At 41.4% G+C, this 12,423-nt stretch overlaps 1 protein-coding gene across 6 annotated transcripts in view; it reads right to left on the bottom strand.

The window, feature by feature from the left end:
• LOC139370153 (peroxisome proliferator-activated receptor alpha-like) overlaps positions 1-12,423 on the bottom strand; it is a 63,046-nt gene that overhangs the window by 39,414 nt on the left and 11,209 nt on the right. The window contains exon 1 of one of the 6 annotated variants that reach the window (XM_071109511.1): positions 2,696-2,790. The exons of the other annotated variants lie outside the window; for them this stretch is intronic. The gene's annotated coding sequence lies outside the window, so the exon portion shown is untranslated. Of the gene's footprint in view, positions 1-2,695; positions 2,791-12,423 lie in introns of those variants that run through there. 6 annotated transcript variants of the gene reach the window in all.

Raw genomic sequence — 12,423 nt, 5'->3', positions numbered from 1 at the left:
GTATTCATACCCCTTGACTTTTTCCACATTTTGCTGTGTAACAGCCAGGATTGTTACAGCCGACACACAATACCCCATAATGTCAAAGTGGAATATGCTTTTTGAAATTTTTACAAAAGAATTAAAGATAAAAGTGAAATTTCTTGAGTCAACAAGTATTCAACCCCTTTGTTATGGCAAAGCTAAATAAGCACAGGAGTAAATATGTGCTTAACAAGTCACATAATAAGTTGCATGGACTCACTCTGGGTGCAATTATAGTGTTCTAACATGATTTTTTAATTACTATCTCATCTCTATCCCAACAATTATCTGTATGGTCCCACAGTCAAGCAGTGAATTTCAAACACAGATTCAACCACAAAGACCAGGGAGGTTTTCCAAGGCCTCACAAATAAGGGCACCTATTGGTAGATGGGTAAAAAAAGCAGACATTGAATATCACTTTAAGCATGGGGAAGTTATTGGTTACACTTCGAATGGTGTATCAATACACCCAGTCACTACAAAGACACAATCATCCTTCCTAACTCAGTTGCCGGAGAGGAAGGAAACCGCTCAGAGATTTCATCACGAGGACAATGGTGACTTTAAAACAGTTACAGAGTTTAATGGCTGTAATAGGAGAAAACTGAGGATGGATCAATAACATTGTAGTTACTCCACAATACTAACTTAATTGACAGACTGAAAACAAGGAAGCCTGTACAGCACAAACATAATCCAAAATATGAATCCTGTTTGCAACAAGGCACTAAAGTAATACTGCTAAAAATTTGACAAAGAAATTAACTTTATGTCCTGAATACTAAGTGTTATGTTTGGGGCAAATCCCGATACAATACGTCACTGAGTACCACTCTCCATATTTTCAAGCATAGTGGTGGCTGCATCATTTTATGGGTATGCTTGTCATCGTCAAGGACTAGGGAGTTTTTTGGATAAAAAAAAACAGAATTGCACAGAAAAATTCCTAGAGGAAAACCTGGTTCAGTCTGCTTTCCAACAGACACCGGGAGACAAATTCACCTTTCAGCAGGACAGTGACCCAAAAACACAAGACTTCCAAGACAACATTGAATGTTCCTGAATGGCCTAGTTACAGTTTTCACTTAAATCGTCTTGAAAATCTATGGCTGTCTAGCAATGATCAACAACTAACTTGACAAAGCTTGAAGAATTAAAAAAATAATAACGTGCAAATATTGTACAATCCAGGTGTGCAAAGCTCTGAAAGACTTACCCAGAAAGACTCACAGCTGTAATCGCTGCCAAAGGTGGCTCTAACATGTATTGACTCAATGGTGTGAATACTTACGTAAATGTGTATTTCTGTATTTAATTTTCAATACATTTGCTAACATTACGGGGTATTGTGTGTAGATGTTTGAGAAAAACAAGTAGTCCATTTTGAATCCAGGCTGTAACACAACAAAATGTGGAATAAGCCAAAGGGTATGAATACTTTCTGAAGGCACTGTAGTTTGCTGTCAGTGCATGAAGGGCAGCATTTGGTCAAGGTCCCTCTTTATTCCGTGGAGCGTGTAAATGGTGGTCATTTGTCACGGATGTGAAGTAAGCTCACCAAATTATTTTCTTACTTGTTTGTAGCACACCCGACGGGCTAAAACAATAGCAGACGCACAACAATGAGCTTTTCTCCCCTTCGGATTACAGCAGGAACAGCATGTGCATGAAAATAAAACTGACAGACAGACAGATACAGAAAGCCTGAGGAGGCTGAGAACAGAACAGGGTCTGACCTCCCGATGTGTGAATTCTGTCTGTTTCTGAGGTAAATACTACAAGGTCAAATGTTGGGAGATGGACATTGGGAGCACTTCTCCCCACTAGACAGCTGTATGGGTCCTGTTACATTTTCCAGTATGACATTGGAGTCTTGTACTACCCCAATCTGGCTGCCAAGTCAGCCTACATGTTTGTTAGGTTGGAAGCTAGGCATGCAGTGACGTGCGTACAGGCCTGGCGACGGACAGTTGGGTCATTCCACGAATAGAGTGCCTTTTATGTCTCTCAGACATTACATGCTGATCAGACATTTCGCGTTGCGTGCGCGAGCGTTGCAAAATAAATGTACACATACAGTACCAGTCAAAAGTTTGGACACGCCTACTCATTCAAGGGTCTTTATTTGTACTATTTTCTAGATTATAGAATGATAGTGAAGACATCAAAACTATGAAATAGCACATATGGAATCATGTAGTAACCAGAAAAGTGTTAAACAAATCCAAATCTATTTTATATTTGAGATTCTTCAAAGTAGCCCTCCATTGCCTTGATGACAGCTTTGCACACTCTTGGCATTCTCTCAACCAGCTTCCTGAGGTTGTCACTTGGAACGACTTTTAAATTAACAGGTGTGCCTTGTTAAAAGTAAATTTGTAGAATTTCTTTCCTTCTTACACGGAACCCAAACCGGCTGCGCGCGTGCGCCATCTTGCATACATTTATTTTGTCCCCCCACACCAAACGAGATCACGACAGGCAGGTTAAAATATCAAAACAAACTCTGAACCAGTTACATTAATTTGGGGACAGGTTGAAAAGCATTAAACATGTATGGCAATTTAGCTAGCTAGCTTACACTTGCTAGCTAATTTTTCCTATTTAGATAGTTTGCTGCTGCTAGCTAATTTGTCCTGGGATATAAAACATTGAGTTGTTATTTTACCTGAAATGCACAAGGTCCTCTACTCAGACAATTAATCCACACATAAAACGGTCAATCGAATCGTTTCTAGTCATCTCTCCTCCTTCCAGGCTTTTTCTTCTCTGGACTTTATATTCCGATTGGCAACTTTCATAAATTAGATGCATTACCGCCACCGACCTCGTTTGTCTTTCAGTCACCCACGTGGGTATAACCAATTGAGGAAATGGCACGTGGGTACCTGCTTCTATAAACCAATGAAGAGATGGGAGAGGCAGGACTTGCAGCACGATCTGCGTCAGATTTAGAACTGATTTCTATTTTAGCCCTTGGCAGCGCAGATGCTCGTTGGCACGCGCGAGCAGTGTGGGTGCAATAATTTAATAACATAGATTTCTACATTTATTTTGCAACGCTCACACATGCAACGCGAGCGGTGTAGCCAGCCTGTTAATGTGTTTGAGCCAATCAGTTGTCTTGTGACAAATTAGGGGTGGTATACAGAAGATTGTCAAGACCAAGTCGATAACATGGCATATTAACAGCTCAAATAAGCAAAGATAAACGTTAGTCCATCAATACTTTAAGACATGAAGGTCAGTCAATACGTAAAATGTCAAGATTTTCAAAAACCATCAAGCGCAATGTTGAAATTGGCTCTCATGAGGAAAGGAAAGGAAGACCCAGAGCTACCTCTGCTGCAGAGGATAAGTTCATTAGAGTTAACTGCACCTCAGATTGCAGCCCAAATAAATGCTTAACGGAGTTCAAGTAACAGACACATCTCAACATCAACTGTTCAGAGGAGACTGCGTGAATCCCACACCTCCAGGCTGGACCCACACCTCCAGGCTATGTAAGGGCTATTTGACCAAGAAGGAGAGTGATGTGGTGCTACATCAGATGACCTGGCTTCCACGATCACCCGACCTTAACCCAATTGAGATGGTTTGGGATGAGTTGGACCGCAGAGTGAAATAAAAGCAGCCAACAAGTGCTCAGCATATGTGACCCGTTTCAGGAAACTAGGCTTATGTCGCAAGTCACGACTTGCGTGTCAACAGGCGTCTGCGTAGCCAGGCGCTAAAATAGAGCTTGGTTCTATTTTACACGCTTGACGCGCTGCACGTCCCACCTCTCCCATCTACTCATTAGCTTTTAAGAGCATATACCCACGTGGGTGACTGAGATCCACACTCTAGTCCAGATGGCAGTGGAAATGCACCTTAAAATTGGTTGCCTACCGCCATATAAAATCCACAGAAAAAGAACAAGAAAGATGAACGGGGAGAGACATTTATCAAAGAAAATTAAAAACTAACTATGTTTCCCCTTTTTATCTGTTGATTTATTGTCGGAGTAGGAAAACACAATGTTGTACGACTCAAAATTTATAAAAATTTGACAGAAATTCGACAGCTAAAAAAGGACCATATCTATTTGAGATATCTACCATATCTATTTATCTATAAAATAACAACCCAATGTTAATTTTCCAGGACAAATTAGCTAGCAGCAGCAAGCTAACTAATTGTCCATGAATGTTTCATGTATGTTTCAACCTGTCCCCAAATTAATACAGATGGTTCACAGTTGGTTTTGGTATTTTAACTTTCGTGTCATGAACATGTCTGGTAGGGATAGACAAAATATAAATAGAGCCAGTCTGGTCAGCATGTTAGGTGTGTACATTTTGATAAAACTCTCAATTTAACAGTTGAATCACATACCTCTTTGCTGTACCTAAACTAAACCATGTTCCAAAATTAGTGTTTCCATTAAAATAAGAAAAAATAAGTTAAGATGATATTGTCAACCCTGTCACTTTATTATTTTTTTACACCCATTTTTCTCCCCAAAATGGTAGTTACAGTCTTCTCCCATGACTGCAACTCCCATATGGACTCAGAAGAGATGAAGGTTGAGAGCTGTGGTCCTCCAAAACACAACCCTGCCAAGCCGCACTGCTAGCTGCACCAACGTGTCAGAGGAAACACAGTACAACTGGCGACCATGTCAGCGTACATGAGCCCCGGTCCGCCACAGGAGTCGCTAGAGCGTGATGGGACAAGGACATCCCGGCTAGCCAAACCCTCCACTAACCCGGAGGACGCTGGGCCAATTGAGCATCACTTCATGAGTCTTCTGGATCTGTAGGGACGCCTCAAGCACTGCAGTGCCTTAGATAGCTGTGCCACTCGGGAGGCACTTAATGGCCACTTTTTCTTGTTAACAAACTATAATTTTGGCAAGTCGGTTAGGACATCTGCTTGACACAAGTAATTTTTCCAACAATTGTTTACAGACAGATTATTTCCCTTATAATTCACTGTATCACAATTCCAGTGGGTCAGAAGTTTACATACACTAAGTTGAATATGCCTTTAAACAGCTTGGAAAATTCCAGAAAATTATGTCATGGCTTTAGAAGCTTCTGATAAGCTAATTGACATCATCTGAGTCAATTGGAGGCGTACCTGTGGATGTATTTCAAGGCCTACCATCAAACTCAGTGCCTCTTTGCTTGACATCATGGGAAAATCAAAAGAAATCAGCCAAGATTTTGTGTGGTTCATCCTTGGGAGCAATTTCCAAACGCCTGAAGGTACCACATTCATCTGTACAAACAATAGTATGCAAGTATAAACACCATGGAACCACGCAGCAATCATACCTCTCAGGAAGGAGACCCGTTCTGTCTCCTAGAGATTAACATACTTTGGTGCGAAAAGTGCAGGTACAAAAGTATCTATATCCAAAGTAAAACGAGTCATATATCAACATAACCTGAAAGGCCGCTCAGCAAGGAAGAAGCTCCAAAACCTCCATAAAAAAGCCAGATTACGGTTTGCAACTGCACATGGGGACAAAGACTGTACTTTTTGGAGAAATGTCCTCTGGTCTGATGAAACAAAAATACAACTGTTTGGCCATAATGACCATCATTATGTTTGGAGGAAAAAGGGGGAGGCTTGCAGGCCGAAGAACACGACCCAACCATGAAGCACAGCAGTGGCAGCATCATGTTTCGGGGGTGCTTTGCTGCAGGAGGGACTGGTGGAGTTCACCAAATAGATGGCTCATGAGGATGGAAAATTATGTGGATATATTGAAGCAATATCACAAGACATCAGTCAGGAAGGTTAAGTTTGGTTGCAAATGGGTCTTCCAAATGGACAATGACCACAAGAATACTACCAAAGTTGTGGCAAAATGGCTTAAGGACAACAAAGTCAAGGTATTGGAGTGGCCATGACAAAGCCCTGAAAATTTGTGGGCAGAACTGAAAAAGAGTGTGTGAGCAAGGAGGCCAACAAACCTGACTCAGTTACACCAACTCTGTCAGGAGGAATGGAACAAAATTCACCCAACTTATTGTGGGAAGCTCGTGGAAAGCTACCCGAAATGTTTGACTCAAGTTAAAGAATTTAAAGGCAATGCTACCAAATACTAATTGAGTGTATGTAAACTTCTGACCCACTGGGAATGTGATGAAAGAAATAAAAGCTGAAATAAATCATCCTCTACACTATTATTCTGATATTTCACATTCTTAAAATAAAGTGGTGGTCCTAACTGACTTAAGACATGGAATTTGTACTAGGATTAAATGTCAGGAATTTAAAAAAAAACTGAGTTTAAATGTATTTGGCTAAGGTGTATGTAAACTTCCGACTTGAACTGTATGTTTGTTATGAAGTTGAAATTGTTTTCTTTATCACAAAATGTTAAAATTAGGTGAAATAAACAGTTATTTTGGACCAAATTATTTGATCCAGAAGGCCCTCTATTCGTGGAATGACCCAGTCCATGTAGTTTACTACACACTACTACCGCTGTTGTTTCACCCTGAGGGAGATGTGATAGGGTTAGTGCAACAGTGCAACCTAAACTAACGGTTGAAGTTGACAAACAAAACTGTTCCTGGGCCAGCGCTTGGATGGCCCTAAATTCACACTAACAGTCTGTTTGACAAAGATTCACACACAGTCCAGTGTAAATGAACATACAGACTTGCAGCATACAGAACCACTGGAAAACACCAGCACTCCTGACCAACCAAGACTCTTAGGTATCACCCTTATAAACAGTCGTAATTAAGCTCCAAGGAATATAGCAAGAACAGCCCTTCTCCATAGTACATTGTTGATAATAGCGCCTGTCCAGAGCAGCTTACATTAAGTTTGGCTATGACCCAGTCCTATAGATGGGACTGAGGAACTTTACCATGGAAGATCTAGTCTGCGTTCCAAATGGCACCCTATTCCCTACGTAGTGCACTACTTCCCAAATGGCACCCTATTCCCTACGTAGTGCACTACTTCCCAAATGACATGTGTTTTCAGAGGATGTTCAAATTGTATCTCTCTCATAAGTCCCTGGAGCTAAACCAATGGTTACTAGAGAGAGAGGGGTACAAACATAGAGGGAACAACAAAGACATAGAGAGTGACAAAGAGAGGGCAAAAGAGACTTCTCTGTTATTTACTGTTGTAAGGTGTCCTCCAAGGACCTTACATTATTCACAGTGGGGCAAAAAAGTATTTAGTCAGCCACCAATTGTGCAAGTTCTCCCACTTAAAAAGATGAGAGAGGCCTGTAATTTTCATGATAGGTACACTTCAACTATGACAGACAAAATGAGAAGAAAAAAAATCCAGAAAATCACATTGTATGATTTTTAATTAATTTATTTGCAAATTATGGTGGAAAATAAGTATTTGGTCAATAACAAAAGTTTATCTCAATACTTTGTTATATACCCTTTGTTGGCAATGACAGAGGTCAAATGTTTTCTGTAAGTCTTCACAAGGTTTTCACACACTGTTGCTGGTATTTTGGCCCATTCCTCAATGCAGATCTCCTCTAGAGCAGTGATGTTTTGGGGCTGTTGCTGGGCAACACGGACTTTCAACTCCCTCCAAAGATTTCTATGGGGTTGAGATCTGGAGACTGGCTAGGCCACTCCAGGACCTTGAAATGCTTCTTACGAAGCCACTCCTTCGTTGCCCGGGCGGTGTGTTTGGGCTCATTGTCATGCTGAAAGACCCAGCCACGTTTCATCTTCAATGCCCTTGCTGATGGAAGGAGGGTTTCACTCAAAATCTCACGATACATGGCCCCATTCATTCTTTCCTTTACAGGGTTCAGTCATCCTGGTCCCTTTGCAGAAAAACAGCCCCAAAGCATGATGTTTCCACACCCATGCTTCACAGTAGGTATGGTGTTCTTTGGATGCAACTCAGCATTCTTTGTCCTCCAAACACGACGAGTTGAGTTTTTACCAAAAAGTTATATTTTGGTTTCATCTGACCATATGACATTCTCCCAATCTTCTTCTGGATATTCCAAATGCTCTCTAGCAAACTTCAGATGGGCCTTGACATGTACTGGCTTAAGCAGGGGGACACGTCTGGCACTGCAGGATTTGAGTCCCTGGCGGCATAGTGTGTTACTGAGGGTAGGCTTTGTTACTTTGGTCCCAGCTCTCTGCAGGTCCTTCACTAGGTCCCCCTGTGTGGTTCTGGGATTTTTGCTCACCGTTCTTGTGATCATTTTGACCCCACGGGGTGAGATCTTGCGTGGAGCCCCAGATCTAGGGAGATTATCAGTGGTCTTGTATGTCTTCCATTTCCTAATAATTGCTCCCACAGTTGATTTCTTCAAACCAAGCTGCTTACCTATTGCAGATTCAGTCTTCCCAACCTGGTGCAGGTCTACAATTTTGTTTCTGGTGTCCTTTGACAGCTCTTTGGTCTTAGCCATAGTAGAGTTTGGAATGTGACTGTTTGAGGTTGTGGACAGGTGTCTTTTATACTGATAACAAGTTCAAACAGGTGCCATTAATACAGGTAACGAGTGGAGGACAGAGGAGCCTCTTAAAGAAGAAGTTACAGGTCTGTGAGAGCCAGAAATCTTGCTTGTTTGTAAGTGACCAAATACTTATTTTCCACCATAATTTGCAAATAAATTCATTAAAAGTCCTACAATGTGATTTTTCTCATTTTGTCTGTCATAGTTGAAGTGTACCTATGATGAAAATTACAGGCCTCTCTCATCTTTTTAAGTGGGAGAACTTGCACAATTGGTGGCTGACTAAATACTTTTTTGGCCCACTGTATATCAGAAGGCCTATTGTTGAGGGCCTAATTATATCCTAACACAGTGGTGTTAGGAAGCTCCTGGTTTACAAGTCACAAGTACATTTGACACCGGAGTCCAGAGGCATGCGTCGAAATTGCTAAGCAGTTTGCTTCAAAACAGTGTGCTAATACTTGTATCACTTTATCAGAAGGACGTGTGGAATTGTTTTTTATCACCCACAACATGCATTCAGAATTAAGATTAAATACTGAGACTACCTCAATCATCTAAACTGGAACAACCATCCCAGTAACGGGTGCAATGAGTCCTACTACTAACAGATTGTATGTTATTTATCTTTCTGTAGCATCACTAAGAGTGAGAGAGAGAAAGATCATGAGCAGATGGGCTCCCGCATGTTTTTACAAAAAGATAGATAGAGTAAACTTGGATTTTTCCACATGGACATATACAGGATACTACCCTCCACAACATTACCTTCACTCCAAATCAAAACTCCAAAACTAAAACCTGATGTTGGACAAAATTCCCTGGAAAGATTCCTACTACCAAAGATTCTTATTTCCAAGGTCTATACAGCACAAGAAGCAGAAGAAACCTGAACACCATCCAACCTGGAACTGAGTGAGTAATGTTTAGTCTGAAGCTATTAATTAAATTACAACTTTATATTTTACTTTGTAAGGACTGAATGCTAAGTTAAGGCTACCAAGCTTGCTAGGACAGAACAGATCAGATCAATTAGCCATGAGGTGTGAAGTGAGGTTTCACAGCCTCCCCCAGCCTCCCCCACCCAAATGCAGAGACCTTTGAAGCCCCCTCCATCTGTGCAGAGGTCATTACAATACAGTAACCCCTGGATTCATCTCTATTTTGAACTGATATGCAGCCAGGACACTTCAATTGTAAATTACCTCAATAAGAAACAATATTGTTGCTTTGATCATATCAGAAGATATCCTTCTCGCAAACCCCCAAAAGCCGAAACTGAAGAGATATATCTAGCTAATGACTTCCTTTTCCACATGGTGAATCAATGGTGGACAGAGACTTGCTACATCAGCTAGCTAACTGTGATTTTTTTACAAGGAATCTGCCTCCCGAAAAAAGCTTCTCCCAAGTGAGTGTGACACCTACTCCCATTGCCTGCTGCACTGCTGTTTGGATTGCAACTGGCGATCTGTTCACCATCTGCCCTGGCCTGTCTCCCGTCTGGTACAGGTACCCATGCTACAATCCCGCCTCTCCCGAGTTTTCACTTGCCTCCAGCACACACGCACTGTTGGGGCGAGTGACTCTGAACTTACAATGACTAGCCCCAAGTCGTTATATTTTTTTATTGTGCTTTATTTGCCTCGTGACTCTTGCATGCTTTGTTGACTATGAACTTGTTTGTTTACCCAACCGTGGGACAGACTGTTTGTTCCCACACTCGAGACTCTGGTTACAAGGCCTCCCATCCTATTCTAACCACTTCTCGCCGGCTTTGTATTCATGTTACCTGATGATCCTGCTGTACAATATGATCTTGTTGCCATCTAATGCACATTCAAATGTCCAAAAAAAATCAACACATCAGAGCTCTCCCTGTCCTCTGCTGTGCCTTGTATTACTGCTGATGATATCTGGAAATGTGCATGTACACCCTGGCCCATCTACTGTTGCTAGCCCCAATTCTGACTTGTGCTCTGATATCTGCTTCACTGATTTCTGATCTCTTAAAAGCCTGGGTTTCTGCACATTAACACTAGAAGCTTATTACCTAAAATGGATCAATTGAAAGTTTGGGTTCACAGCTCCAATCCAGATGTGTTGGTCATTACTGAGATGTGGTTTAAGAAATAGTGTTTTGAACAATGTTGTTAATCTTTCTGGTCATAACCTTTTTTGTCAAGACACATCTTCCAAAGGTGGTGGAGTGGCAATCTTTACCAAGAAACACCTTCAGTGCTCAGTTGTCTCCATCAAGTCTGTCCCCAAACAATTTGATTTGCTGGTTTTAAGCATTAAACTTTCAAATAGCTCTTTGTTGACTGTTGCTAGGTGTTATTGTCCATCAGCAATGGCTTGTACCCTAAATGGCCTAAGCTCGCTCCTGGCCAATTAAACTAAGTCTGAATTTGTCCTGCTAGGTGACCTAAACTGAGACATGCTTAAACCACCTGACCAAGTCCTAAAGCAACGGAACTCCCTAAATATTTCTCAGATTATTACCAATCCCACAATTTATGACTCCAAAAACCCAGAAAAGGCTACTCTCCTTGATGTTATCCTCACAACTAATCCTGATAGGTATCAGTCTGATGTTTCCTGTATTGACCTTAGTGATCACTGTTTTACAGCCTGTATTCATAATGGCTGCTCAGTAAAATGGCCTGTCCTGATTTGTCATAGACACTTGCTAAAAACTTCAATGAGCAAGCCTTCCTTCATAAACTGGCCTCTGTAAAATGGTATAGAATCAGCTTGGTCCCCTTGACCTTGATTCCAAGCAATGTTGTGCTGCTATTTTTATTGACTAGGCCAAAGCTTGTGATACGGTAGATCATTCCATTCTCGTGGGCCGGCTTAGGAGTATTGGTGTCTCTGAGGGGTCTTTGGCCTGATTTGCTAACTACTTCTCTCAAAGAGTGCAGTGTATAGTGTCAGAACATCTGCTGTCTCAGCCACTGCCTGTCACCAAGTGAGTACACCAAGGCTCGATGCTAGGCCCCACGCTCTTCTCAATTTACATCAACAACATAGCTCAGGCAGTAGGAAGCTCTCTCATCCATTTATATGCAGATGATACAGTCGTATACACAGCTGGCCCCTCAATGGATTTTGTGTTAAACACTCTTCAACAAAGCTTTCTTAGTGTCCAACAAGCTTTCTCTGCTCTTACCCTTGCTCTGAACACCTCCAAAACAAACGTAATGTGGTTTGGTAAGAATAATGCCCCTCTCCCCACCAGTTTGTTTACTACCTCTGAGGGTTGAGAGCTTGAGGTACAAGTACTTGGGAGTTTAGCTAGATGGTACACTGTCCTTCTCTCAGCACATATCAAAGCGGCAGGCTAAAGTTAAATCTAGACTTGGCTTCCTCTATCGTAATCGCTCCTCTTACAGCCCAGCTGCAAAACTAACTAAGATGCCAAGCAAGAAAACACTCAAACTGTACAGTTTTATCTCCATCTCTTCATTCAAAGACTCATTCATGGACACACTTACTGACAGATGTGTTGCTGCTTCAAGTGATGTATTGTTGTCTCTACCTTATTGCCCTTTGTACTCTTGTCTGTGCCCAATAATGTTTGTACCATGTTTTGTGCTGCTACCATGTTATGCTGCTGCCATATTGTGTTGCTACCATGTTGTTGTCATGTTCTGTTGCTACCATGCTTTGTTGTCATGCATTGCTGCCATGCTGTTGTTGTCTTAGGTCTCTCTTTATGTAGTGTTGTGGTGTTTATCATGTCATGATGTGTGTTTTGTCCTATATTTGTATTTTATTTTTAATTTTTAATCCCAGCCCCCGTACCTGCAGGAGGCATTTTGCCTTTTGGTAGGCCGTCATTGTACTTGCCTAGTTAAGGTTAAATAAATAAAAAAATTATGACATTAATTAACCAATCAATGTATATGCAAAAACAAACAATTCTGAAA

Source organism: Oncorhynchus clarkii, chromosome 2, assembly GCF_045791955.1.
Source record: "Oncorhynchus clarkii lewisi isolate Uvic-CL-2024 chromosome 2, UVic_Ocla_1.0, whole genome shotgun sequence".
Lineage (NCBI taxonomy): Eukaryota > Metazoa > Chordata > Actinopteri > Salmoniformes > Salmonidae > Oncorhynchus > Oncorhynchus clarkii.
This window is presented reverse-complemented; position numbering and strand designations above follow the sequence as displayed.